The following is a 26,548-nucleotide window of genomic DNA, read 5'->3' as shown; positions in this document are numbered from 1 at the left end:
GAAATTATTCACGGGTGGCCAGGTGGCTCGGTCAGTTAAGTGTCCGACTCTTGATTTCAGCTCAGGCCATAATCACTCAGTCACAAGATGAAGCCCCAGGCCGGGTTCTGCACTGGGCATCAAGTCTGCTTGAGATTTTCTCTCTTCCTCTCCCTCTGCCCCTCCCCACCATCTCTCTCTCTCAAAAAAAAAAAAAAAAATCAAAGAAACAAAAAGAATTCTCGGAAATAAAAAATGGTATGTCAGAAACAGCAAACTCAATAGAAAGAATGATAAGACTGGAGAAAATTCACAGAAAGTAAAACAAAAAGGTAGAGATGGAAATAGGAGAGAAAATTAGAGGCCAAGTCATGTAGGTTCAACATCTGAATAATAGAAACTCCAGAAAAAGAAAAAGAAAAAAGATAATGAACCCAAAGAATCATCAATTAAATAATTCAAGAAAATTTCCTACAAGTGAAGGATACAAGTTCCAGACAGAAAATGTTTATCAAGAAAAAGACCAACAGATGAATGCAAACACACACCAAGGCCCATCCTTGTGAAACTGTAAAATACAGGGGATGAAGAAAAGATTCTACCAGCTTCAAGAGAAAAAAAAAAGTCACATACGAAGGACCAGAAATCTAACAGTTTTGGAGTTCTTTTTTTTTTTTTTAATATTTTATTTATTTTTGGGAGGTGGGGGATCTGAAGTAGGCTCTGTGCTGACAGCAGCAAGCTGGATGTGGGGCTTGAACTCAGGAACTGTGAGGTCATGACCTGAGCCAAAGTCAGACACTTAATGGACTGAGCCACCTAGGTGCCCCTGGAGTTCTCACTAGCATCACTGGAGTCAAGAAGATATTCAAGTAACATCTTCAAACTGCTAAGGGAGGGTACCTGACTGTGTGGCTCAGTCAGTTAAGCATCCAACTTTGGCTCAGGTCATGATCTCCCGGTTGTGAGTTTGAACCCTACGTGTTGGTGTCTGTGCTGACAGCTCAGAGCCTGGAGCCTGCTTCAGGTTCTGTGTCTCCCTCTCTCTCTGCCCCTCCTCCATTCATGCGTTCTCTCTCTCTCTCTCTCTCTCAAAAATAAACAAACATTTAAAAAATGCTAAGGGGAAATGATTTTCAACTTAAAATTCTTTACCTATCCAAATCATTTAGTAACTATGAGAATAGAATTAAGGTGATTTTCATGTAAAATATCAAAAAATTTTACCTGCCAGGCATGCTTTTTCAAGGAGCTGCTAGAGAATGGAGTCCACAGGGCACTAAACCAAGAAAGAGGAAGCAATAGGATCAAGGACAGAGGAGATCCATTGCAGAAAGCAAGCAAACAGTCCCCAGGTGGATGGTACAGAGAGATTCCAGGATGTCAACTGTGCTCCAGATGGCCACCAGTCAGAGCTGGAACAGTATAACCCAAGAGACAGACATGTTGAGGATGGCTTCATCCACGGGCTCCCACCCATCCTTCCTTCCTTTTCACTGAGGACTAAATCCACAGGTGCACCTGACCCAGATTCTACTGTTCCTCGACCTGTCTTGGACCATGTATCGAGAAAAGTGCCACCTAGATCACCGGAGGACTCATGTCTTCCCCCACAGAAGCAATCTGCTTTGACATACTTCTAGGCTATGGTGAGCTTAGAAGCAGATAAAAACAAGAGTGGCACACTCCCCCGACCACATAACAGCCACACGTCTAACACCTGCTTCCTACTATTGCCCTACCCGTGCCCTAACTGTGCTGCACTCTGTTTTCCCCAGGATTCACTCATGACATTGCCTAGGAGAAGTTCTGGTAAATTCCCAGAGAAGCTGAATTCCGACTCTAACCTAGGGATCATTCCCTTTGTCTTGGAAGCGCCTTCATCTGACGCTGGCGTTATTATTACAGCAAGGTGTGTGCTTGCTACTCGGCTTTTCAAAACTAAATCATAACTATTCAGGGAGACCTGTGTGGCTGATTTTTTTTTTCGAACTATAAATAAAAGCAAGAGAACAACTAACCCTAACTCAAAACTCAGGGGAATGGGTAACCTCTGGTGGGGGAGGGGCACAGTCACGAAGGGGAACCCAGGAGGCTGCAAGTGTACTGTTAACAGTTTATTTCTTAAGCTGGGCTGTGGGGACAGGGTGTGCCTTTGGGTATTATTATTTACCTGTAGGTAATATACTCTTTATATACTCTTCAGTATGTAAGAACATTCCAGATGGTAATTTTATTTATTTATTTATTTATTTATTTATTTATTTATTTATTTAAATTCAAGTTAGTTAACATAGAGTGTAGTATGTAGGTTTCAGGAGTAGAATTTAGTGATTCATCACTTACATACAACAACCAGGACTCATCCCAACAAGCCCTCCTTAATGCCAGTCGCCCATTTAGCCCATCCCCCCACCCACCTCCCTTCCAGCAACTCTCAGTTTGTTCTCTGTATTTAAGTCTGTCATGGTTTGCCTCCTTCTCTGCTTGTAGCTTATTTTTCCTTCCCTTCCCCTGCGTTAGTCTGTTGTGTTTCTTAAACCCTCATATGATAATTTTGTTATAATTCAATTATGTTAGTGATAATTTTTAAAATAATGATCCAACCAGGAGAGAAAAGCCACTGAAAAAGACCTAAGTCAAGAAGAAACTTGTTTTATACTGAAATCGATAGTGTTTGAGGAAGGCTAGCCTTGTGAGATGGGTGAGCTAGGAATTATTGCAAGTGCCAAAACCCCTGATTTTGCCCAAGCTGACTTTCTGTCCAACGTCTTCTGCCACCATCACATTTGCCCAAATCAGTTGGCTATAGACTGTTAAGGAGAGAAGTCACAGGAATGGGTTGGGGACCAAGGAGGAGAGAACATCATAAGAAATAAAGGACTCAGCCTATTTGTAGGAAGTTTTCATGGTAGTTATCACCAAGTGAAAGATCATCCCAAGGTCTCATCCCATCCCCAGAGACTCGTCATTAAAAAACACAAAACGGGTATTAATCATCAGTTTTTCTATTACAAAAGATAGAAACCCCACTGTTATCTATAGTATGTTAAAAAATCACCACAAAACTTTGTGGCTGAAACAATAACGTACACGTATTATCTCACACGGTTTCTGTAGGTCAGTAATCAGAGCAGCCTAGCTTTGTGATTCTGTCTCCGGGTCTCCCGTGAGGTTGTAGTCATGATGTCAGCTGAAGGCTTGACCGGAGCTGGTGGATCCTCTTCCAAGATGGTTCACTCACAAAGCTGTTTGCAGGAGGCCTCAGTTCCTTGCCAGATGGATCTCACATAGGGCTGTCTGAGTGTCTTCACAATAGGGTAGCTAGCTTCCCTCAGAGTGAGCCATTCAAGAGAGAGCAGAGGTAGAAGGCAGCACTTGTAATGTCTGTTATGATCTAGCCTCAGATGCCACACATCCTGATTACACAGATCAGCCGTGTTCCGTATGACGGGGACCAGAGGAGAGCTGGAATACCAGACTGGGGGAGTATCACTGGGGCCATCTTGAAGGCTGGCTACCACACCAGCTTGACTTCATAAACATTAAAAAGTCTTGAATTTCTTTCAAAATACTAAGAAAATGAAAAGACATGCAACAGATGGGGACAAAATATTTGCCAATATATATGCAATAAGTCTTTTATTCAGAATAAAGAACTCTCAATATTCAGTAATCACAAACAAATATTTGTAAATGGGCAAAATATTTGTTTTTTTAATATTTATTCATTTTTGAGAGAGAGAGAGAGACAGTGTAAGCAGGGAAGTGGCAGAGAGAGGGGGAGACACAGAATCTGAAGCAGGCTCCAGGCTCCAAGCTGTCAGCACAGAGCCTGAGGTGGGGCTCAAACCTATGAACTGTGAGATCATGACCTGAGTCAAAGTCCAACACTTAACCAACTGAGCCACCCAGGCACCCTGGGCAAAATATTTGAAGAGACCATTCACCAAGGAGGATATACAGATGGTTTAATAAGCAATTGAAAAGATCTGGGGCCCCTGGGTGGCTCAGTCACCTGAGTGTCTGACTTCAGCGTAAGTCATGATCTCCCAGTTCATGAAAATTCAGATCTTCTGTCCCCCTCTGTCTCTGCCCCTCCCCCACTCTCTTCCTCTCTCTCTCTCTCTCTCTCTCTCTCTCTGTCTCTGTCTCTCTCTCAAAAATAAATAAACATTTAAAAACAACACATGAAAAGATCTTCAGTATCCTTAGTTATTAAGGAAATCCTAATTAAAACCAAAATGAGATGGGGCGCCTGGGTGGCTCAGTCAGTTAAGCGTCCAACTTTGGCTCAGGCCACGATCTCACTGTTCGTGGGTTCGAGCCCCACATTGGGCTCTGTGCTGACAGCTCAGAGCCTGGAGCCTGCTTCAGATTCTGTGTCTCCTTCTCTGTCTGCCCTTCCCCTGCTCACTCTCTCTCTCTCTCTCAAAAAAAAACCAAAAAACAATAATTAATTTTTAAAAATTTTTAAAAATGAGATACTACTATGCACGTAGTAGAAAGCTGAGAAGTCCTGTCAGGGGGTGAGGATGTGGGGCAAGTGGAACTCTCCTTCCCATTTTGTTGGCGAAAATGCAAAATGGTACCAGCACTTCAAAAAAGGTTTCTTTTACAGTTAAACATACTTAGCATATGACCCCTACTCTTATTTGCCCAAATGGTGTATCTGTGAAATGAAATACTACTCAATGACTTTTAATGAATGAACTACTGATACATGCAACATGGATGAATCTCAAACCTAAGTTAGTTTGACTGGGGCGCCTGACTGGCTCAGTGGGTAGAGCGCGCGACTCTTGATCTTGGGATTGTGGGTTCAACCTCCACATCGAGTGCAGAGATTACTTAAAAATAAAATCTCTAAAATAATAATAACTTTGCTTGAGTAAAAGAAGCCTGACACAAAAGTACATACTATATAATTCCATTTATATAAACCTTGAGAAAATTCAAACCAATAGCAAGCAGATCAGTGCTTTGGTGGCCTGGGGATGGGAGACAAGGTGGGAAAAGGTAGGAGGCAGGGATTCCAAAGGATATGAGAAAACTTCCAAAGGTAGTGAATAGGTTCATTATCTTTATTATGCTGATTGTTTCACAGAAGGAAATGTGTGTCGAAACTTACCAAATTGTACACTTTCTTTTTTTTATTTTTTATTATTTTTTATTTTTTTTTAATTTTTTTTTTTAACATTTATTTATTTTTGAGACAGAGAGAGACAGAGCATGAACGGGGGAGGGTCAGAGAGAGGGAGACACAGAATCGGAAACAGGCTTCAGGCTCCGAGCCATCAGCCCAGAGCCTGACGCGGGGCTCGAACTCACAGACCGCGAGATCGTGACCTGAGCCGAAGTCGGACGCTCAACCGACTGAGCCACCCAGGCGCCCCCCAAATTGTACACTTTCAACATGTGCAAGCTACCATGTGTCAGCTATACCTTAACAAGGCCACTTCTTTAAATGGCAGAAGAGTTTGCCTGTTTGCTTATTTTTGATGGAGCATCCTGTCAAGATTTTAATCTTAAAACGTTTGTTCTTATTTTATTCCTTTTTTTTTTCCTGGCACACATGTTCTAGTCTTTGATTTTTTTAATTTTTAGGTTTTTTAATGTTTATTCATTTTTGAGAGAGAGAGACTGAGAGAGAGAGAGCAAGAGAACATGCATGGGGGAGGGGCAGAGAGAGAGAGAGAGAGAGAGAGAGAGGGACAGAGGATCCAAAACAGGCTCTGCCTTGACAGCAGCAAGCCAGATGCGGAGTTCGAACTCACCCGCCAAGCAGTGAGATCATGACCTGAGCTGAAGTCGGATGCTCAACCGACTGAGCCACCCAGGTGCCCCTAAGTTTTTTTAACAGTTAACACCTGGTTCAAAATTCAAAGAGTACAAAAGGGTACACAATGAAAACTCCGCATCTCTGTTCCCATTTACCCAGTACCCCTCTGGGAAAGCAGTTTATGTAACTATTTTCCTAACTCCTTCTAAAGACATCCCAGATTTTAGTGTCCTTCCAAAGATATTCCACATTTTATTGTAAGGAACACACCACTAAAATGAATTAGACTAACACAGTTGGCTTGAAGCTCTTGGCCTTAAGGCCATCTTCTTAGAAACCTCCACACCATGAGAGCCAATGTGCAGCCTAAAGTGAAAAAGAAGAGAGACGAAGCAGAGGTCCAAGTAAGCCACTAGCTTGTGCACCCGTGGAAACTCCAGGAGCAGAAACAAAGAAAGCCATAGGTTAGGGACGCTGATGCCGATTGTTGGACTCCATGCCTACTGTCTACAACCTGTCTAATGGATCTAGAACATCCATTGCCATCTGATCACAGTAACCATCTTTGAGAGACTCTCCTTGTTCATACCTAAACAGTCCTTTTTGGTCCTTTGCCTTGGACCTGAGAACATCCTGTTCTCAGTTGTGGCTGAATGTTACATGTGCACAATAAGCCAATCTCTTCTCCCTTAGCCGAAGGCACAAACAAACAAAAAGGTTGCAGGATCAAGGGCATGTTCACGTCACACAGACCAGTACAGTCCTCGGGAAGCCATGCCACCAGGAAACCCCTTCCATAAAACTATGACCCACAGTCTCAAACGTTTCTCGGCCTTTCCCCTGCACCTCACACTGACCACTCACCTCCTATAGTTCTTGGGGCCTGGCCCTTTCTGACTTTGCACACTCTTTGCTTTCTTCTGACTGCTCTACCATTTCTTCTCAATCACCTTCTCAGTTGCCTTCCTGCTCTCCCCTGGCTCTTCTCATGAAGACAGCCCCCAGGAGCTGGTCTTGATCAGTTCCCTGGAACATCTCATCCATTTACAGCTGTCCTGTGAGAGAGGAGACCACTTTCAGGTCTAAGATTGGTGTTCTGCCAGCTTGATACAGCTGCTATTCAGCAGGACTGATGGTATCACTCTCACGTGATCCTGTCTGGCACCTGATGGCCCCTTACCTTTGCACAGCCCTCCCCATAGACCTCAAATATGCACTGCTCACATTTCCAACTAGGTACCCATCCTACAGAATCAGTTCATGCCAAACCGTTCTGTTTTCTCTCTTCCAAAGTGATTGCTTTTCCTCCTTGGAATTTCTATGAGTTAATGGCTATGCTATTCAGTATTCAGGTAGCCCTTATCATAAGTTAATATTTGTCTATTTGGGTATACGGCTCATATCTCCCTAAGTAGACTCCACGTGGCTTTACCGGAGGTAGAGACCTTGACTTAGACTTTATTTTGTTTACCACTGCACAACTGTAGATGCTCAAATAACAGCTGATTGAAGATTTGCTACAATAAAATTACCCAACGGGTCATCAAAATACCCACCAACCATAAATCAAATTCCATTTAATAGATTTGGAGAACTTGATATCGGATGGGCTTCATCGTGATTTAGCCAAAGTAAATCATCACAACTTAATGTACTTTTAATGTAAATATAGGTTTCCACTTATCAGAGCTCCTTAAAAGTAGGACACACCCTGTGTGTGGGTAGTGAAAAATAGATCTTGCCCCCAGCTCTCTGATACAATCGCTGGAATTGCTGTCATGTTATGCAATAGTCCATGACTGGCCAACCAGAAATATCTCCATCCTGAGCACTCCTTTGGACTTTATTTAGGCTCTTTTAATTTCCAGTGTGTAGGAGAGTGATTCCTTTACCTGTGTTTTCTCCTTGCTAGGTATAGGCACTAGGCAGACAGAGTGGATAGAGGCAACATAACAGCAAGCAAAGCACAGGGGCCATGGCACCATGAACTTTGGGATCCAACCTGAACTTAGCCATTCTCTGGTCATCTGACCCCAGCCCAGTTCTGAACTTCCTCTACAATTAAAAAAAAAAAAAAAAAAAAAAATCATGACTCCATAGAGAATCCTGCATCACTCAGTCTGTCTGCACACCCTTGGCAACCCTCACAAATACACCGGACAAGGAGGAGACGGCCCCAGGTGTCTGGGAACCTGAAGCTAATAGGAAACAACCATTCCCATTGCCCAAAAATGCAGGGTTGTGAAATAAGCAAGCAGCTGGCCTTCATTTAAAATTTTGATATTTTGTTCAGCAGGGATATTTGAATATTAATTTTAAACTTTTAAAGATACTACCTTAAAACATTCTTTGTCTTAATTTAGTGCCTCTTACATTTTGTGCCCAAGGCAAGTGCCTCACTTGTGTCACCCTAATCTCAGCCCTCTTAGAATTCTAGAATTTGAGAAAAGGGACTCTGGTTACTGAAAAGTCTTTGCTTCTTTCTCTTTTTCTTTTTCTTAAATTTGTTTTAATGTTGATTTATTTTTGAGAGAGAGAAAGAGAGAAACAGAGTGTGAGTGGGGGAGGGGCAGAGAGAGAGGCAGACACAGAATCCGAAGCTGGCTCCAGGCTCTGACCTCACTTCTGCCATTTACAAGCTTCAAGACCTGGGTTTCCCGGGGCATCGCCCTCACAACTTCCTCTGCCATACAATATAGATGATTATATCTGCTGCAGTTTCTTTGCAGGACAGTTAACTATGAAAGTCTGATGAGTTAATGTAGGAAAAGAACACTTTTAAAGCAGCATTGTGTTACATACACAGAAAGGGATAATAATTAGCACTGGCTTATCTTCAAGCTTGCACTTTGAGCAGGGATTAGCAAACACAGCTTGATCTGGGAGCTCGCAGGATCAGCCCAGAGAGTCAAGCAAACAAAAGTAGAACATCTTTCCCCCAAAGATTACTTAGATGCACGAAGAAGGGGTATCTGTGACACACTAAAATGCACATACATGCCAGAAGTCCTTTGCCCGAATTTACATCTGCTTTGTACAAATTGTGGTAAGCTACATATAAGGTAAGATTTACCACCTTTAATCATTTTAAAACATACATTCACATTGTTGTCTCTGCTTTTTAAGAGTTCATGAGGCACAGGATTTTGTGGTTCGTTTAGTCACTGTTGAGAACATGAATCAAGGCTATTCAGGAGACTTGGAAAAGCCTGTAAGGAGAGGGTTTCAGTTAGCAGAGGATTGGCTTTGATTCTCTAGTGTTCCCGTGTTTCTGTGGGTCCGGTAGGGCCACGGGGGCCTGCCTTGTGCCCCAGGGTAAGTTATTCTGAGAGGCAGTGTCAATACAGGAGCTGAGAACTTGGATCTGGAGCCAGACTGTGCGCCTTTGAATGGAGGCTGCAAGACCTTGAGAGGTTGCTTAACCTTCTGTGCCTCCATTTTCTCTTGTGTAAAATGGAGGTAATAACACCCAACTTATTGGGCGGCTGTGAGGATTAGTAGAGTAAATACATAAAGTCCTTAGAACAGTGCCTGCTGTGTCTTACATGCCCTGAGACTCAGCTAATGTTACTGGGGGAGGAGAGAGAGGGAAGGAGAGACGTGGGTGGTGGAACAGAGGTGATGTTTCTGCGTTTAGCTTTGAAAGAGATGGGGCCAAGTCAACACAAGAGGGTGGAAACAAAACAAAACAAACCCCAGCAGAAATGATTTCTATCTATGATAGAGGCACTGTTGGTGAACCAACTTGAGAGGCTTTTCTCTTTGCTGATTTTGTTTGGTACCATTTATACTGGGTTCTACGAGTCCTCCTAGCAAGTTATTGAAGTTGAGAAAGGTCTTGGGGACCCACAAGACAAGGAAATCTTAAGATCATGCTGCTTTAGTAACTTTGTAGGCTGACTTTTTTCTGGGCACAGTACTAGGATGATTGGTGAAAAACCTGGTCAGTCTCCTGAATGTTGCCTGCTACCATCTTTTACATAATTTCCTTTTATTTTCTCAGTTTCCTAACTTTCTAGGCAATTTGGATGCTTTTGAATATCAAAACATATTATTCAATGGCCATTCCTTTTCAGGCATGTAACATAAATAAATTTGGTGGAGTTTGTCTCATCATCTAAATATTTTCATGTTAGCCATCATCTTTAGTGACTACAACTAAGATTATCTTGAGCTCAAAATGCAATTAGTCTATGAAGAAAATATTTGCAATAGAATTATTTTTATGAAAAGTACACTAAAACAACATGTAGCTTATCTAATTAGATAATAAGTTTAGGGGCCCCTGGGTGGCTCAGTCAGTTAAGCGTCCAACTTCTGCTCAGGTCATGATCTCGTGGTCCGTGACTTTTAGAGTCCAGCATGGGGCTCTATGCTGACAGCTCGGAGCCTGGAGCCTGCTTTGGATTCTGTGTCTCCCTCTCTCTCTGCTCCTCTCCCACTCATGCTTTCTCTCTTTCTCTCTCTCTCTCTCTAAAATAAATAAACATTTAAAAAAAGAATTACTTAAAAAATATATTAAATTTAAAAGGTATGCATTAACTTTGAAATACTCTACAAATATTTCCCCCCCTTTTCTTTCTGTCAGATTGTCAGTAATGTATTCCATTTTCAGATGGAAAAGTAAATAACCAGACTGAAGTGACTTCTCATTTCTGGTCCCTAAACAGTGCTCAAACCAAAAGTCCTTCCTTGGATTTTACAGGACGACAGAATAGGCCAAAACTTCCAAGGTAGCCTTGAATGGTTCAAATTACCTTTGGCTTGAGCATTATGACTGTGATTGACTACTTATGACCATGTGCTGTTTCAAAGACAAAGACAAAAACAAAACAAAGCAAAAGCAAAAAAAAAAAAAAAAAAAAAAAAAAAAAAAAACGCAGAAAAAAACATAACTTCAAATTTTACTTTGAAACTTTAGCTTTTCCATCAATAGATTTCACCAAGAAACTCTTCCCTTTAATTTTGTGTTTGTATTTGCATCAGTGTTGTGTCTTTCATAGTATTCTGTGGGGTGATAGAAAACATTACATGTCTCTCTATCCAGAGATCTAGGGAACAAAGCTCTTCTTGGGTAATTGCTGTTGATGAACATATGGAAAGACACTTATTCCTTCAATCTGTAAAAACAAATTCCAGCGTGTTAAAAAAAAATAAGCTTAACTAAAATGAACTTCTCCACAAATCAAAACCACAAAGTGGTATCACCTCACACATCTTAGAATGGCTATTATCAAAAAGACAAAAAATTACAAGTGTTGGTGGGTATGTGTAGAAAAGTGAATCTTTGTGCACAGTTGGGAATGTAAAACACTGCAGCCACTGTGGAAAACAGTATGGAAGTTCCTCAAAAACTGAAAAATAGGACTACAATATGACCTAGCAATCCTACTTCTGGGTATTTACCCTAAGTAAATGAAAATATCACTTTGAAAAGATGTGTACATACCCATGTTCACTGCAACATTATTTACAATAGTTAAGATACGGAAACAAACTAAGTGTCCATCAATGAATGAAAATATGGTGTGTATATATGTGTGTGTGTGTGTGTGTGTGTGTGTGTGTGTGTGTATGTATACACAATGGAATATTAGTCGAAAAAAAGAATGATTTTGCTATTTGTGACAATTTGGATGGATCTAAAGTGAAAAAAGTCAGAGAAAGACAAATACATCTGATTTACTTATACATGAAACAAAACAGAGATAGGCTCATGGATGCAGAAAACAATGTGGTGGTTGCCAGAGGTGAGAGGGAATTGGGGGATGGGCAAAATAAGGGCAGGGGATCAAAAGGTATAGACTTCCAGTTATAAAATAAATAAGATACCGGGATATAATGTACAGCATAGAGGAATATAGTCAATAATACGTAACAACTTAGTATGATAACAGATGGTAGCTAGATTTATTGCAGTGATCACTTCGTAATGTATATAAATCTTGAATCACCATGTTGTTCATCTGAAACCAATATAATAAAATATGTCAACTACACTTCAATACACTTCAATAAAAAAAAATCTCAGCTCATTCAAATGAAATTTCAGTGTAAGTTTTAAAATAGCTATTATTGCAGGGCACATGGGTGGCTTAGTCAGTTGATGGTCCAACTTCGGCTCAAGTCATGATGTCATGGTTTGGGAGTTCGAGCCCCTCATGGGGCTGTGTGCTGACAGCTCAGAGCCTGGAGCCGCTTCGGTTTCTGTGTCTCCCTCTCTCTCTACCCCTCCCCCCCCCCCCCCCCGCACTCTGTCTCTCAAAAATAAAAATAGAACATAAAAAATAATTTTTTAAAATAGCTGTTATTGAAAAAATGCTCATGAAAATAAAGACCAAACAAATATAATTTAGTCTTAGGGTGGGTTGTTCAGAAACTTGAATGTTGGTTTCCTGCTCCCCTTACAAAGAAAGTCTCTGAAACTTCTGAATAATCCTGTATTGTGATTCTAACTCGGTGATTCTCAAAGTTTTTGTGGGCATTTTAAACATCTTTACTTGGTGAAGGGATAAATGGAAAGCTATGTACACCTTTAAATTATCTCATTGAGAAATCTTTTGGTCTCTTTATAGGATAGATATATATTCAGAGTCTGAATTTTCATGCCACCATTTTTGTTAAATTATAAGAACTTCTCAGGGCACCTGGGTGGCTTGCTTAGTCAGTTTTGGCTCAGGTCATGATCTCACACCCAGTTCATGGGATCGATCCCCTCATCAGGCTCTGTGCTATGTGGAACCTGCTTGGGATTTTCTCTCTCTGTCTCTCTCTGCCCCTCCCACGCTCTCTCAAAATAAGTAAACTTAAAAAAAAAAAAAAGTGTTGGTGGAGGTTGGTTCTTTTGGAAGATTATTAGAAAAATCTGTTCCACACCTCTCCACTAGCCTCTGGTGGTTGCTGGCATCTTTGCTGTTTCTTGGCTTCTGGAAGCATCACTCCAATCTCTACATCACCTTCACATGGCATTCTCCCTGTGTGCAATGTCTGTGTCCTAGATCCCCTCCCCTTCTTTTTAAAGTTTATTTACCTTGAGAGAGCACGAGTGGGGGAGGGGGAGGGAGAAAGGGAGAGAGAATCCCAAGCAGGCTCCTCGCTGTCAGCACAGAGCCCGATGCAGGGCCCAAACTCATGAACCATGAGATCATGACCTGAGCCGAAACCAAGAGTGGGATGCTTAACCGACTGAGCCACCCAGGCGTCCCAGCTGCTTTTTATAAGGACACCAGTCATATTGGATTAGTGGCCCACCCTACTCCAGTAGGACCTCATCTTAACTAATGACATCTGCAATGAAAAGGCCTCATTCTAAGATTCCAGAGGTTAAGATTTTGACATATGAACTTAGGGGGGGATGGACATAGTTCAACCAATAACACATATGAAGACGTTTATCTTAACAGATAACTACATGGCATTGTGCGAGAGACCTACCCACTCTGAACGTCAGATTCATTTCTCAGGAGGTGTTTGTGACCGTTTAGTCCCAAGACCGTGTGTCTCCGAGAGACTGAGGACTGGCGTATCCTATTGAACAGCTTGAGTGAGAAGCAGGCCCAGCTTTGCTTCTTCTGTCCACACAAGTCCCTGTGAACAGGACTGTCCCCTTGCCCCAGCACCAGTGCTGGTGGTAGAGAGTCCTTTGTCTCACTCTATTGTGATCCTCATATATAGGCTCCTCTTCATTACCAGCTCGGCAACAGCTACATACATAATTCCATTCCCATTGCCAGGATGCAGGAGCTCCCGCCGCTCACCCTCCCAGGACCTGACTGGTTGCCATCACAGGCTATCACATCTGGCTCCATATTCTTCCTCTGAACTGGTGGCATCCCAGCCAACTAATGCTTCCAGCCTCCCTTTCCCAGGTCTTGCCTTGTTCTCTCGACTATTAAGCAGGTGCAGAGCTGATGTTTTAGCCCAGGCCTCCATAACACCCCAGACAATGGGTACACAACTGAGCACTCAACAGTTCCTCTTATCACATGTCCTACTAAATCTGAAACTGTCCAATGACCATGTTGTCCAAGCTATATATAATGTATTCCTAATTTCTAGAATGGGATTCCCTTCAATCCAAATTTTGGAGCAGTACTTTTGTACAGCCAGTGAACCAGCCATAGAAACATTCTGACAATCATTGTATTCATAAATGAACTATCAGTATCTTATATTTAATAAAACCTAGGAGACTACATACTCACAAACAAGCTTATGGAATCACAGAAGCACGATCTGAGAAAGAAATCCACCCAGTGGGAAGATTCGGTGTGAAGATTAATTTCATGTGTCAGCTTGGCCAGGTTATGGCGCCCAGTTGTTTGATCAAACACTAGTCCAGATGTTGCTGTGAACGTTTTTTGTAGATTTAATTAGCATTTACAGTGAGCTGACCTTAAGTAATAAAGACTATTCTCAATAATGCCTCTTCAAATCAGTTGAAGCTCTTAAGAGCAAAAACTGAGGTTTCCTAGAAAAGAAGGAATTCTGCCTCAAGACTGTAACATGGAAATCCTGTCCGGATTTTAGACTTGCTAACCACCCCAACCAATCACATGAGCCGATTCCTTAAAATAAGCCTCTCTAGATAGAGAGATGATGATGATGATGATGATGATGATGATGATGATGATTCCTATTGATTCTATTTCTTGGAAGGACTCTGACTGATATATTCAGATTTATTCTTAATGGTGGCCAAGAGAACAGGTTGAGTTGTCTGAATAAAGAATTTGAGATGAATACATTGAGAAGTTAGAAACCCAATCTTTAGCAATTTTTCACTCTGGGTACTAGGGAAAGAGAGAAGAAAGATAACGGCTGTCGACAACTTCAAATGATTCGCTTCCCACCTGGAAATGGCACCAATAAGGTGCCATCCCAAAAAGGATGTCTAAGATGTTTTCTTAAATCCACATATATCAGATCCAAAAAAAGAGAATGAATTCTCAACTTAACCTCTACAGATGAATCCTTAGAAAATTGCCCTATTGACAGGCTATTATTACTGTAAGGTGAACTTTCCTTCTGTCTGTAAGGTGGACTTTCCTTCTGTCTCTACACAGTTCTTGAAAGGATGCAATAAGTAGGTTATTCTAGCCTCAAAGGTAATGAAATGAATTATGAATGACTCAACGGATAGCAGTGAACAGATAAAAATGTATATCTTCCGGGCCAAAAATAAGCTAATTAAATCAAAACTCAAAAGGCAAACACTAGATGAGGGGAACTATTTATTAATAATGAGGAACAGAATTAATAGTTTTAATATTTAAAGAGCTCATAACCTTCAGTAAGAAAAACCTCGATAGTTAAATATGCAAAGGATCCTACCAGACATTTCTCAAAAACAGGTAATAGAAATGACCGGCAAACATTTGGGAAAATGTCCAGCTTCACTAATTCCAAGAAATGCAAACTGAAGCAACGATGAGATTGCACTTTTCATCTACCAAATTAACAAAGATGGAAAAAAATTAAATAACCATGATGGTCCTGATGGGGGTAAACAGCTATTGGAACACAATTTGGTAAGACCTAAAAGACTTGACCTAGTAATTCACCTTCTGAAAATCTACCTAAAGAAGGGTTGGATCACAAAAATGTTTCACACATCATTATTTCAAATAGTTAGAAATTGAAATGTCCTACCAAAGAGGAATGCCATTCTCATTTAGCCATCCAAATAATTATTGAGTGCCTACTATGTGATCATTTCCTGAGATTGCTAAACAGTGGCTAGTTGTTCTAGATTAATCTTTTTAAAAAATTTTTTTTTAATGTTTATTTTTGAGAGAGAGAGAGAAACTGACAGAATGCGAGTGGGGGAGGGGCAGAGAGAGGGAGGGAGTCACAGAATCTGAAGCAGTCTCCAGGCTCTGAGCTGTCAGCACAGAGCCCGATGCGAGGCTTGAACTCATTAATGGAGAGATCATGACCTGAGGGGAAGTCAGGCGTTCAACTGACTGAGCCACGCAGGCATCCCATAGATTAATCTCCTTTAAAACATGGACTGAGATCTGTGTAAATAGATGTATGTGATTATACATAAGCTTACATATGCTTGTATCTGCTTATACCAACACTGGAAGTATACACAAGGAACTCATAACAGAGATGGTCTTTAGGAAAGATCTGGGTGAGGGGGAGAAGGGAAAATTACTTTTCACTACACTCTTGTACCTTCTTGAATTTTTTATTTATTTATTTTTAAAGTTTATTTATTTTTGAGACAGAGAGAGACAGAGCATGAACGGGGGAGGGGCAGAGAGAGAGGGAGACACAGAATCGGAAGCAGGCTCCGAGCCATCAGCCCAGAGCCTGACGCGGGGCTCGAACTCACGAACCGCGAGATCGTGACCTGAGCCGAAGTCGGCCGCCCAACTGACTGAGCCACCCAGGCGCCCCCCTTCTTGAATTTTTTAAATGTGAACATTGATTTTGGTCATGTTTTGAAAGTACATGATACATAAATAATTTTATTTCTTATAAAGAAGTCTTTAGTTGTTGTCAAGTCATTTCATGGGTGTCTTGTCTTCCTGAATGTGGAATACTCTTCAAGGGAAGAGACTGTTTTATATTTCTTTGTATTCTCCCATAGCGCATACACAATTCTGGCACATAGTGGGTGTTCAAAAATATTTGTTGAATAGAAAATAATGTAATTTGGTGCTCAGATAGAAGTTAGTTAACATAAAAGTTAAAATCAATAGTTCTGGGTATTGCTTTAATGCTGATTTGTGTGTTTTAAAGCATATCACTTATTGTTTATATCATAAATTGCTAATCTGGAAAGAAGAAAAAAACAAGATAATTGATGGAATTCTTTCTTGAAACTATATAGGGAAATGCAAAATGCCCTTTTAATTCATATGCATCTACTTGTAACCTTAATAAATTGATTTAAAGACCCTTCCAGAGTAAGTATGGAAACATAGAGATAATCTCAAGGTTTTAATTATTACAAAATTTTAAAAATTTCAATATAAGGTCTATTCTGTGCATTTGTAAGAGATTAGATTTGTTTTAACACACTTGGTAAGGTATTTGTAATCTACAGCAATTCCTTTATCATCAAACACATGTTTGTTTGTTTGTTTGTTTGTTTGTTTGTTTTTATTCTCCTGTACATGAGAAACATGCAACAAAATTGTTACGGTAACACAATGCATTTACCAGTGAATTTATCTCTTTTCTACAGTTTCATGAGTGAATGGACAATATCACTTGATTTGGTATATTGATTCCCTTCACTGACTCCCTCCCCTCGCCCATAGTCATTTACTTTCAAAATATCATTGCCTGCTGAAGAAATTAGCTGGCATACTACCAAAAGGAAGTATATTTCACTAAATGGAGTTCCTGAAATGCAGCTTTTGTTTTTTTGTTTCTTTCTACTCTGCCAGCAACTTCAGATTATGAGAAAGTATATTCTCCGCATTGCGTAGCAGAAGACAGTTCAGGACTGTTCCAGAAGGTGCAGCTGCTATTTGGTACAAAGTACAAAGCAGGGGGAAAGCTTGAGGAAGAGACTGAAGAAACTTTTGAAGAAAAGATCTGTTTTCCTTTCTGAAATGAAGGAAACAGTTTGATGTGGAGTGAAGTACTAGGCCCTCCTAGTGAAAAAGCTAACAGAAAAGGAGGCTGGTCCAATGTGAAAACAGAATTGGAGGCAGAGCTGGAAATAAGGTCTCTTAATGAGAGAATGAAAAGGACAAGGTTCAGTGAAAACCATAGTGAGCAAAATTCTCCCAGCGGATTGAAAGGATTTTGCTGCAAAATTCCTTAATGAAGGAAACCCACAGGTTTGCTGGGATGACGGTAGGCTAGATGGCAGGAAATTGGAAAATTTTATTAAGCTTGAAAATAAAGATTCAGATGCTGGTCATAATAGCCCATGTATGTAGCTCTCTGTGCAACAACGGACAAATGACCAATTGCCAACTGCCAGCTTGTGACCAGAAGGCAGGAAAGGTGGCCCAGTAAAAAAAATAAATAAAACAAATGCCTTGTCATTGCGGAGGAAGGAACAGTGTGCTGTATTTATTGTGGTCTCTGCATTGTTTCCATTGGTAAGAGTAAGAAAGAAAGAAAGAGGGAGGAGAAAGAGAAAGAAAAAAGCAAAGAGACCGATAGTAGAGAAATTCTCATTTCAAAGAGAATAAAGGAAAAGGAGAACAGGACGAAGGAGAGGTGGGAGCCGACGGTTAAAGATGTCATTTTGGGGTGCCTAGGTGGCTCAGTCTGTTAAGCATCCGACTCTTGATTTCAGCTCAGGTCACCATCTCACAGTCTGTGGGTGCGAACCCCACATCGGGCTTTGTGCTGACAGTGTGGATCCTGCTTGGGATTCTCTCTCTCCCTCTCTCTCCCTCTGCCCCTCCCCTGATTGCTTGCTCACTCTCTCTCAAAATAAATTTTAAAAGCTTAAAAAAAAAAAAGATGTCATTTCAATTTCTCTTCTCTACAGTTCTGAAGCCCACTTTTATTCCCATTGTACAGGTGAGGGAGGCTCAAGGCCACATAGCTATGAAGGGATAGAGCCAGATAGGACCTGATGACAACGATTCCCCTCATTTTCATGCCACACGTGACCATTATCAGCAGTCGGCGCTGAAGAGGGTCATCTGTCAGCTGTGGCTCATCGGTAAATGTGCAGAGGGGAAGTCAGCACGTGGGGCATTACCTGCAGAATTGTTGCTGTAACATTAAGTTACATTTCACCTCTGGGAAAGAGGTAATGAAGGACACAGAAAAGCTTTTAACTCTTTTCCACACAGGAATGGAAATTGCAACTGGTCATAATGACATGCTAAAAGCCTTGGCCTTTAAAAAAAACCAAACAAACAGAAAACTGGATTAGTTTATCCTGGAAATGAAAAGCTGAAAAGAGATGTAATGTTCTGTGATACAAAAATTACTGATATATTTAAATCATCACCATGCACACACACACATACACACACACACACACACACACGAGAGAGAGAGAGAGAGAGAGAGAGAGAGAGAGAGAAGGTGGGGGGAGAGAAGGAACGGTAACACAGTTGAGTGTTTACAACTACAGGGGCAAATTATAAACACTTAATTTAGGATTTTCTGCTCTCTCTCAAAACATTGCGGATCTCTTGGAATTGAGGGACTGATTTCATGTGGTCTTGTCTCAATGCAGAGGTTTATGGGCTGAGTTGTTTCTTTGTTGGTGCTGACAGTTGGTTAGAAATTACAAGATGCAGATTCCCATGTGGTGTCGGGCCCATCGTTTCACAGAGGAGAGCGCTGGGGTCCCAAACCCTCCTGGGTGCCCCCTGTCATTCTGAACCCCCTTCAGTCTGAAGACTCCTCAGTTAGGCATCATTCACTTAGTCCCCAAAACTACTGTGACCTCTTACTCCAGGGAAGGGCAGTCAAGGGGCACTGGAATCGCCTTTGGACCCCAAGCAAGGCACAAGGGCCCTAAGTTCGACTCCAAACCCTATACTTTGTCCTTGTCACAGTGCGCCTCCGTCCTAGCTCTGGTCCCTGGATCTTATTAAAAGTACAAAATACAGCGTCCTCTTAACTGGCTAACGCAAAAATGAGACAAAAAACCCCATCGTAGAGAAAATGAACTTGTTTTTAATTAGTTAATTATTCCTATTTTGGGAAAAATACGCAGCATAAAACTTAACCATTTTTTAATTTTCATTTTAGAGAGAAAGCACGCACAAGCGGAGGAGGGGGGCAGAGGGAGAGAGACAGAATCTTAAGCAGGCTTCATGTACAGTACAGAGCTCAATGCAGGGCTCAATCCCATGACCCTGCGATCATGACCTGAGCCAAAATCAAGAGTCAGACACTCAACCCACTGAGCCACCCAGGCACACCCCCCATCTTAACTATTTTTAAGGGTACAGCTCAGGGCAACCATCATCCATCTCCAGAACATCTCGCAAAACCGAAACTCTGTTTCATGAAACGGTAACTCCCTATTCCTCTTTCCCTCCAGTCCCTGGCAATCACCATCCTACAGTCTGAATCCATTATTTAACTACTCTAGTACCTCATATAAGTGGAATCTTATAGTATTTGTCCTTTTCAGACTTACTTCACTTAGCATAGTGTCCTCAAAATTCATCTGTGTTGTAGCATGTATCAGAATTTCTTTCATTTTCAAGGCCAAATAATATTCCATTGTATATACGTCACACATTTTGTGTATCCGCTTATCTGCTGATGGACATTGGGGTCACTTCCACCTTTTGGCTATTAAGCGGGTTTTCAAAATCTTGCATTTGCCTAGAAATTTTTCTTAAAAGTTTGAAAGCACTTTTCCATATATGATCTCGCTTTATTCTCCGTATCTTCTTCATTGCATTTAGAGATAAATTCATAGGGTTATTATTTTACAAGTTTTGAAAGTGAAGGCAATCACAAAAGGTGGAAAACAACCAGGGAAGGCATGCCACAGCAACCAGTCCATGGAGAGGCCTTATCAAAGGCAAGGCAAGGCAAGAGGCTCCCAGTTCTGTTCTCCAGGACGGCCCTGGGTGTTGGGTTGCCTTTGGCACACTAGAGAAGTCCAATACCAGGTCGGAACTGGCAGGAGAAGGGTAGGCTTGCCCTAGATTCTGATATTTATCATCCACTTCCCTGGTGTTTGATCACAGGCAAAAAATATAATAGGTTCAATGTTTCTCTAATATAAATGAAGTCAGAACACAAAGAAAATCAACTCGCTTGTAATTTATTTGTTAAATCTGACATTTGTACAAAACAGGATTAGGGAGATTCCCACCATGGTTACCCCTATCAGAGGGAAGCTTCTATAGAATGAATGACTAGAGAAAACAGCTGAAGAATATGACAAGTATTTGTCGCGCTCACCAACAGATGCTACGAATGTTAGTCACTCGGCAAACATTCTTAAATGTTTATTTTTGAGAGAGTGTGTGTGAGCGGGGGAGGGGCAGAGAAAGAGACGGGGACAGAAGATCTGAAGGGGGCTCTGCGCTGACAGCAGTGAGCCCAATACAGGGCTCCATGTCATGAACCGTGAGATAATGACCTGAGCCGAAGTGGGACGCCCCTTAGCAAACATTTTTAAGGACCTGGTGGGTATTAGCACTTTCACATGGGTTGTCTCACCTTGACCTTGTGAGAACCCTCTGTGGCAGGCCTGTTTCGTCACATTGTACAGGGTTAGTACCAGGCACAGTGCTGAGGGCAGCACAGCAACTGGGGGGTCCTGGCCCGGCTCCACCGTTACCAGCGGCACCGCCTGCTAAAAGGACTTGACCATCCCCAAGTTTCAGTTTCCACATTTCTAAAATGAGGCCCGTAGTAATGTCCACCTCCTAGAGCTATCACAAGGATGGGGAGAGATAAAGCGTGCAAGCCACTGAGCGCGACGCCTGGCACACAGCTGGTGTTGAGTCTGCTTCAGCCAGTATTATACACATGCATTCACCTGAGTTCACCTGGTCACCAACCCCATGAGACATCTATTCCTAATATGCCCATTTTCCAGATGAGAACACAGTGGCTAAGAGAGGTTCAATAGCTGCCCGAGGGCCTGCGTGTTGGTAGTAACAACAGAACTGGGGTTCAATGCCGGTGTCTGGTTGTCCAGATCCTGGCTCTGCTCCATTTTACGGCTGTCTGTGGAGTTGGAGCCCCCCGGGCCAGGAAGTCTTCGAGGAACAATGATGCAAGCCGCACTGTCCTGGGATGCCTGCAGGCAGCTGTCCCTGCTGCGGCAGGGGGAGGCCAGCGGCATCCTTAACACAAACAGCTGCCCAGTGGGTCCTCAACCTGCACACCCCAGCTCGCCATGAGTCATGCCAGTGACCTGGCCCCTGCTCATCTGCCACCCCGAGACCTTTCCTGTGTCTGCCCACCCGCACCCCCTCGTCCCCTTTCTCCTCTCACCTCCTCTTTGCCTTCCCACAGCTGTATTTCCCCTCTCCATTTTCCTCTCCCTCCTCTCTCTCTTCCTTCTAGGCAGCCTCATTTGGAATGGAACTAAATTATTCTGTGTTCGTGAAACAAGGCGTTAAAGTTTCCTGTTCTGAAGTTTTTAAAAGCAGATGAATTGAATTTTTAGGCCAGGCTTTTAAAAAGCCTCAAGCATCAGTGGCTTGGAGAGATAGAAGAATATTCTGTAAGGAAAGCCAATCTAGCAAAATGTTCATCGTAGATAGAGTCTAAGTGGTAAATAGATGGGTGTTCATTGCAAAATTCTCTCAAGTTTTCTGTGTGTTTCAGAATTTTCATGACGTTGGTGGGGTGGGGGGGAATCCAAGGCTTTCAATGAATTTTTGTTGTGAGGAGGGCTGAGACAATGGCCTCAATATAAAAAAAGGTTTCTCATCAGTCCAGGCAGAGTGCATTCGGGCCTTCCCAGTGTCCGTCCCTCTTTCGGAAGGGAAATCACTGAGGGGCTCGCCCAGGGCCCACAGTGGAGCGAGCCATCTCCAAACAAAGCCAGGCAGAGGCAGACATCGGGCTGTCTGCTTTTCAAGGAGCCTCCCCAAAAGCTTTCATCTCAGGGAAGAGAATGTGAGAACTGAGCTGACTTAAGTTGCTCAGGTCCCTTCATACCTATGGCTGAGAAACAGCCATAGGTCGGTAGCCTTCAGAGAATGCCATCATCCTGCTCACTCCTTATGTGTTGGTCCACATCACTCAGAATCACAGGCGGTGCCTCCAGCGGCAGGAGTCACGGAACCAGCCCAGTCCCTGGCACAGAAGGTCCTGCTGTGAAAGGTGACAGAGGCATATCTGGCAGGGCATATTTGGGGAGGCTCACAGTGTCCTTTCATTGCTGCTGCTACCCGATCTCAGTGATCAGTCGAGCTGACGTCCGGATGCCTTTTCTGAGCTGCCCCTCCACGAACGGACTGTCTTCTGACTACAGTCCTATGGAGGACAGTCCAGCGGTAATAATGCCTCTCTGGCTGGGGGAGGGCAGGCCAGAGTCTCTGCTCCCTTCCTCCTTGACACACGTGACATACGAGAGCTCAGAGGGGCCTGCGCAGCAGTGCGACAAAAGGCACGAGCAGATTCAGTACGCTGACTGTCGGAGCTCCGGATCAGAAACGGCCTCACCAGTCACTACAGGAGACTGGTTGTACAAATCATGGCAGAGCCCTGCAACAGCTTTACAACCTCTTTTTCAAAAAGGGAGAGTGTGTTTAGGTATTGACAAGGAAGAATTTCCAAGCTGCATTGCTAAATAAAGATAAAAAGGAAGAGAGAGGGAACAGTGTGTATAGTGTGTGCCCGTTTGTGTGGTTTAAAATACATCCCTCTGTGGCTACAGATGCAAGACTATCTTTGGATGTACCAGAAAGAGGTTGACTCAGAAGGTGAGGGCAGGAGGGCAGGGGTAGGATGAAGACTTACTCACTAGACACAATACGCTTTTTCTGTTATTTGACTTTTGATTAGGTGTATGTTTTCTTTTCTTTTTTTATTTTTTACTTTGTTTTTGAGAGAGAGAGAGAGTGCTCGAGCAGGGGAGAGAGAAAATCCCAAGTAGGCTCCTCACCCAACATGAAGCCCGATGCAGGACTCGATCCCATGACCTTGGGATCATGACCTGAGCTGAGATCAAGAGTCAGACACTTAACTGACTGGGCCACTCAGGTGCCCCCATGTATGTATTTTCTATTTAAAAAGACATACTTATGTCAAAAAAATAAAAACGAGACCAGATTCTCAAAGCAATAGCCTGGGGACTGTAGTATTCAAGGTGTCCAAGCTCCCTTTTCTCCCAGATACATGAGTCCCAGTAATTAATTCAATCTCGGGCCTGGAGGAATAGAGACCAGCTTATGGCAGATAGTGAGGACCTGCTAGGGAGACCCCTCCCCCACAGCCTGAAGCAGGGTCTGTTTGGGAAGCTGCATTACCACCACTACCACCAGCGCCCAAGGGCACCATTTACAGCTCTCATTTCTGATTTCCAGGCAGCTGGTTTGATTAGAGGGGAGGAAAAGAGAGGGGGAAATGCAGCCAGGTTGGAGTTGTTTTGGTTTTTTTGTTTCTTTATTCATTTATTTTTTGAGAGAGAGAGAGAGAGAGAGGATAGAGAGAGAGAGAGAGAGAGAGAGAGAGAGAGAGAGAGTCCCAAGCAGGCTCTAGGCTCCAAGCTGTCAGCACAGAGCCCGAGGCAGGGCTCGAACTCACAGACCGTGAGGTGATGACCTGAGCCAAAGTTGAATGCTCAACAGCCTGAGCCACCCAGGGACCCCCAGGTTGGAGTTTAGAAGGGAATGTGTGGCCATGTCAGTCAGTGTGGGTGTTTCCAAGTGGGCCTCTGCCAAGATTTCCCGGGGGTTATGGAGCTGTGGTGTCTCGAATTCTGACTCCCGGGGACACTTAGACCCTAGCCTTTGATGGCAAGCTGTCTGGGCTTCCTCCCTGTCCTGGCTCTACCCTTGACTGGCTGTGGGACTTGGGACATAATAAAATTTCTAAGACTCCATTCTTTCTTCTTTTTCCTTTTTTTAATGTTTATTTATTATTGAGAGGCAGAGAAAGAGAGACAGAGTGAGAGCAGGGGAGGGGCAGAGAGAGAGAGGGGGACACAGAATCTGAGGCAGGCTCCAGGCTCTGAGCTGTCAGCAAAGAGTCCGACATGGGGCCCAAACCCACGAACCTCAAGATCATGACCTGAGCCCAAGTCAGACGCTTAACCAATTAAGCCACCCAGGAGCCCCTAACACTCAATTCTTTCATTCAGAAAGTAGGAGGGAACGTAAGGATGGGGAGAGAATAATTCTGCTAAAGATGACATGGGGTGGTTGTGAAAATTAAGCTTTCAGTGAATGCTGCCTAGTTTAGCAAGGTCATAGACTCTGGAGCCAGACTGTCCGGGTTTAAATAACTTTGGAAAAGTTATTCAACGTCTTTGACTCAGTTTATTCGCCTGAAAAATGGACACAATAATGGTACCTATACAATAAGGATTTTATGAGATATACCTAACTTACCACCTATAAAATGCTTAGCATAGCACCCGGTCTATAGCAATTTTTGAGCTGGATAAGGTCTTAACCCAACCTTTTATTTTTAATAATGAGGAACTATGGTCCAGAGAGCAGAGAGGGACTTGCCCAAGAGTTGACTGTTTATTAGTGACACAGCCAGGAGTATAACCCAGTCTCCCAACCTCCAGTCTAGAATATTTTCCACTGTTTAGGCCAAAATGTTTTCTCATGTTCTGGTATAAAATTAGAAAGAAGTGAGGAAAAGTCTGTTTTGGATCAAATAAAACAATATCGGGTTCAGATTCAGTGTGTGGCCACAGCCCAGTTTCTTGACCTCTCTAAACCTACTCCTCCTTGGGAATAAGAGGAGGATAAAAATATGAGCCTCATAGTGGTGTTGTGGCAAGTGAGCTTTGACATGTAAAATGCCTGGCACAGGGCATTTCTTAATAAATGATAATAATATCAATGCCACTTAACAACAGGTGCTAGTGTAATGAGGCTCACGAGTCCCACGTCTGTGAATAGATGGCTTTTACTCCTCACTCTTCCCAGGGCTTGCAACCTAACTGGATAAATCCCAGTGGGGATAATTATTAACGATACAGACTCATTTGGTAGCAATGATCTTTTAAAACAAATTGGAAATGCAAGAATAAGCTGTCTATTATCAGGGGTAGGGATGAGTTGGTATTAGGACTATGAAATATCCTAGTAAATAAGGTTGGTTTCTAAATTGGGTCATGATATTTCTGATCCAAAGTAAGTCTGGCATCAGCAGGAAAATGCAAATTAACACCACAATGAGAAACAACTCCACACGCGTCAGAAGGGCTAAACTCACACTTGCTAAATACGCACTGTTCGTAAGGATGGTCTGGAACCCACACACACTGCTGGAAGGAATGCAGAACGGTAAAACCACTTTGGAAACCAGTTTGGTAGTGTCTTATAAAGTTACCCACAATCTTACTATATTAATTATCTATTGCTGTGTAGCAAATTGCCCCCAAATTTAGTGGTTTAAAATAGCGTGCATCTTTTTTTTTTTTTTTTTTTAAATCTCTCATAGTTTCTGTGGGTCAGAAATTGGCTCAGGGCACAGTCTGCTCCACCATGTCTGGGCATGGCTGGAAAACTAAAGGCTGGGGATGAGAGCGCCTGAGGGCTGGCCCACCCACATGTCTAGAGATGAGGTTGGCGTTGGCCAGGGGCTGTTGCCTGGAGTCCCCTCACGTGGCTCCTCTGCTTGGCGCGGGCTTTCTCAGTGCTGTGCCTGGGTTGGTTCCCAGTGCAAGCCTCCCAAGAGAGGAGACGGAGGAAGCGAGAGAGGGAGAAAGGGGAAGAGATAGAGAGGTAGAGAGAGAGAGAGAGAGAGAATACCTGAAAGGAGTTATCAAGAGAGTTATGAAGAGTTATCACGTCTTGGGGCGATTGGGTGGCTCAGTCAGTTAAGTGTCCAACTCTTGATTTCCACTCGGGTCATGATCTTGAGGTTTGTGAGTTTGAGCCTCACATCATGCTCTGAGCTGACAGCACGGAGCCTGCTTGGGATTCTCTATCTCCCTCTCTCTCTGCCGCCCCCCCCCCCCACTCGTGCTCTCTCTTTCTCAAAAATAAACAAACATTAGGGGCGCCTGGGTGGCGCAGTCGGTTAAGCGTCCGACTTCAGCCAGGTCACGATCTCGCGGTCCGTGAGTTCGAGCCCCGCGTCGGGCTCTGGGCTGATGGCTCGGAGCCTGGAGCCTGTTTCCGATTCTGTGTCTCCCTCTCTCTCTGCCCCTCCCCCGTTCATGCTCTGTCTCTCTCTGTC

The 26,548-nt window shown here is 42.9% G+C and overlaps 1 long non-coding RNA gene across 1 annotated transcript in view; it reads right to left on the bottom strand.

The window, feature by feature from the left end:
• Positions 1–2,291: 2,291 nt before the first annotated feature.
• Positions 2,292–26,548, bottom strand: part of LOC132668739 (uncharacterized) — a 40,942-nt gene continuing 16,685 nt past the window's right edge. The window contains exon 3 of the long non-coding RNA XR_014137774.1: positions 2,292–3,553. This is a non-coding gene — a long non-coding RNA (uncharacterized LOC132668739). The remainder of the gene's footprint in view (positions 3,554–26,548) is intronic.

The sequence above is a fragment of the Panthera onca genome, chromosome B3 (genome assembly GCF_046562875.1).
Source record: "Panthera onca isolate mPanOnc1 chromosome B3, mPanOnc1 haplotype 2, whole genome shotgun sequence".
NCBI lineage: Eukaryota > Metazoa > Chordata > Mammalia > Carnivora > Felidae > Panthera > Panthera onca.
Note: the sequence above shows the minus strand (reverse complement) of the source record. Positions and strands in the feature narration are given on the sequence as shown.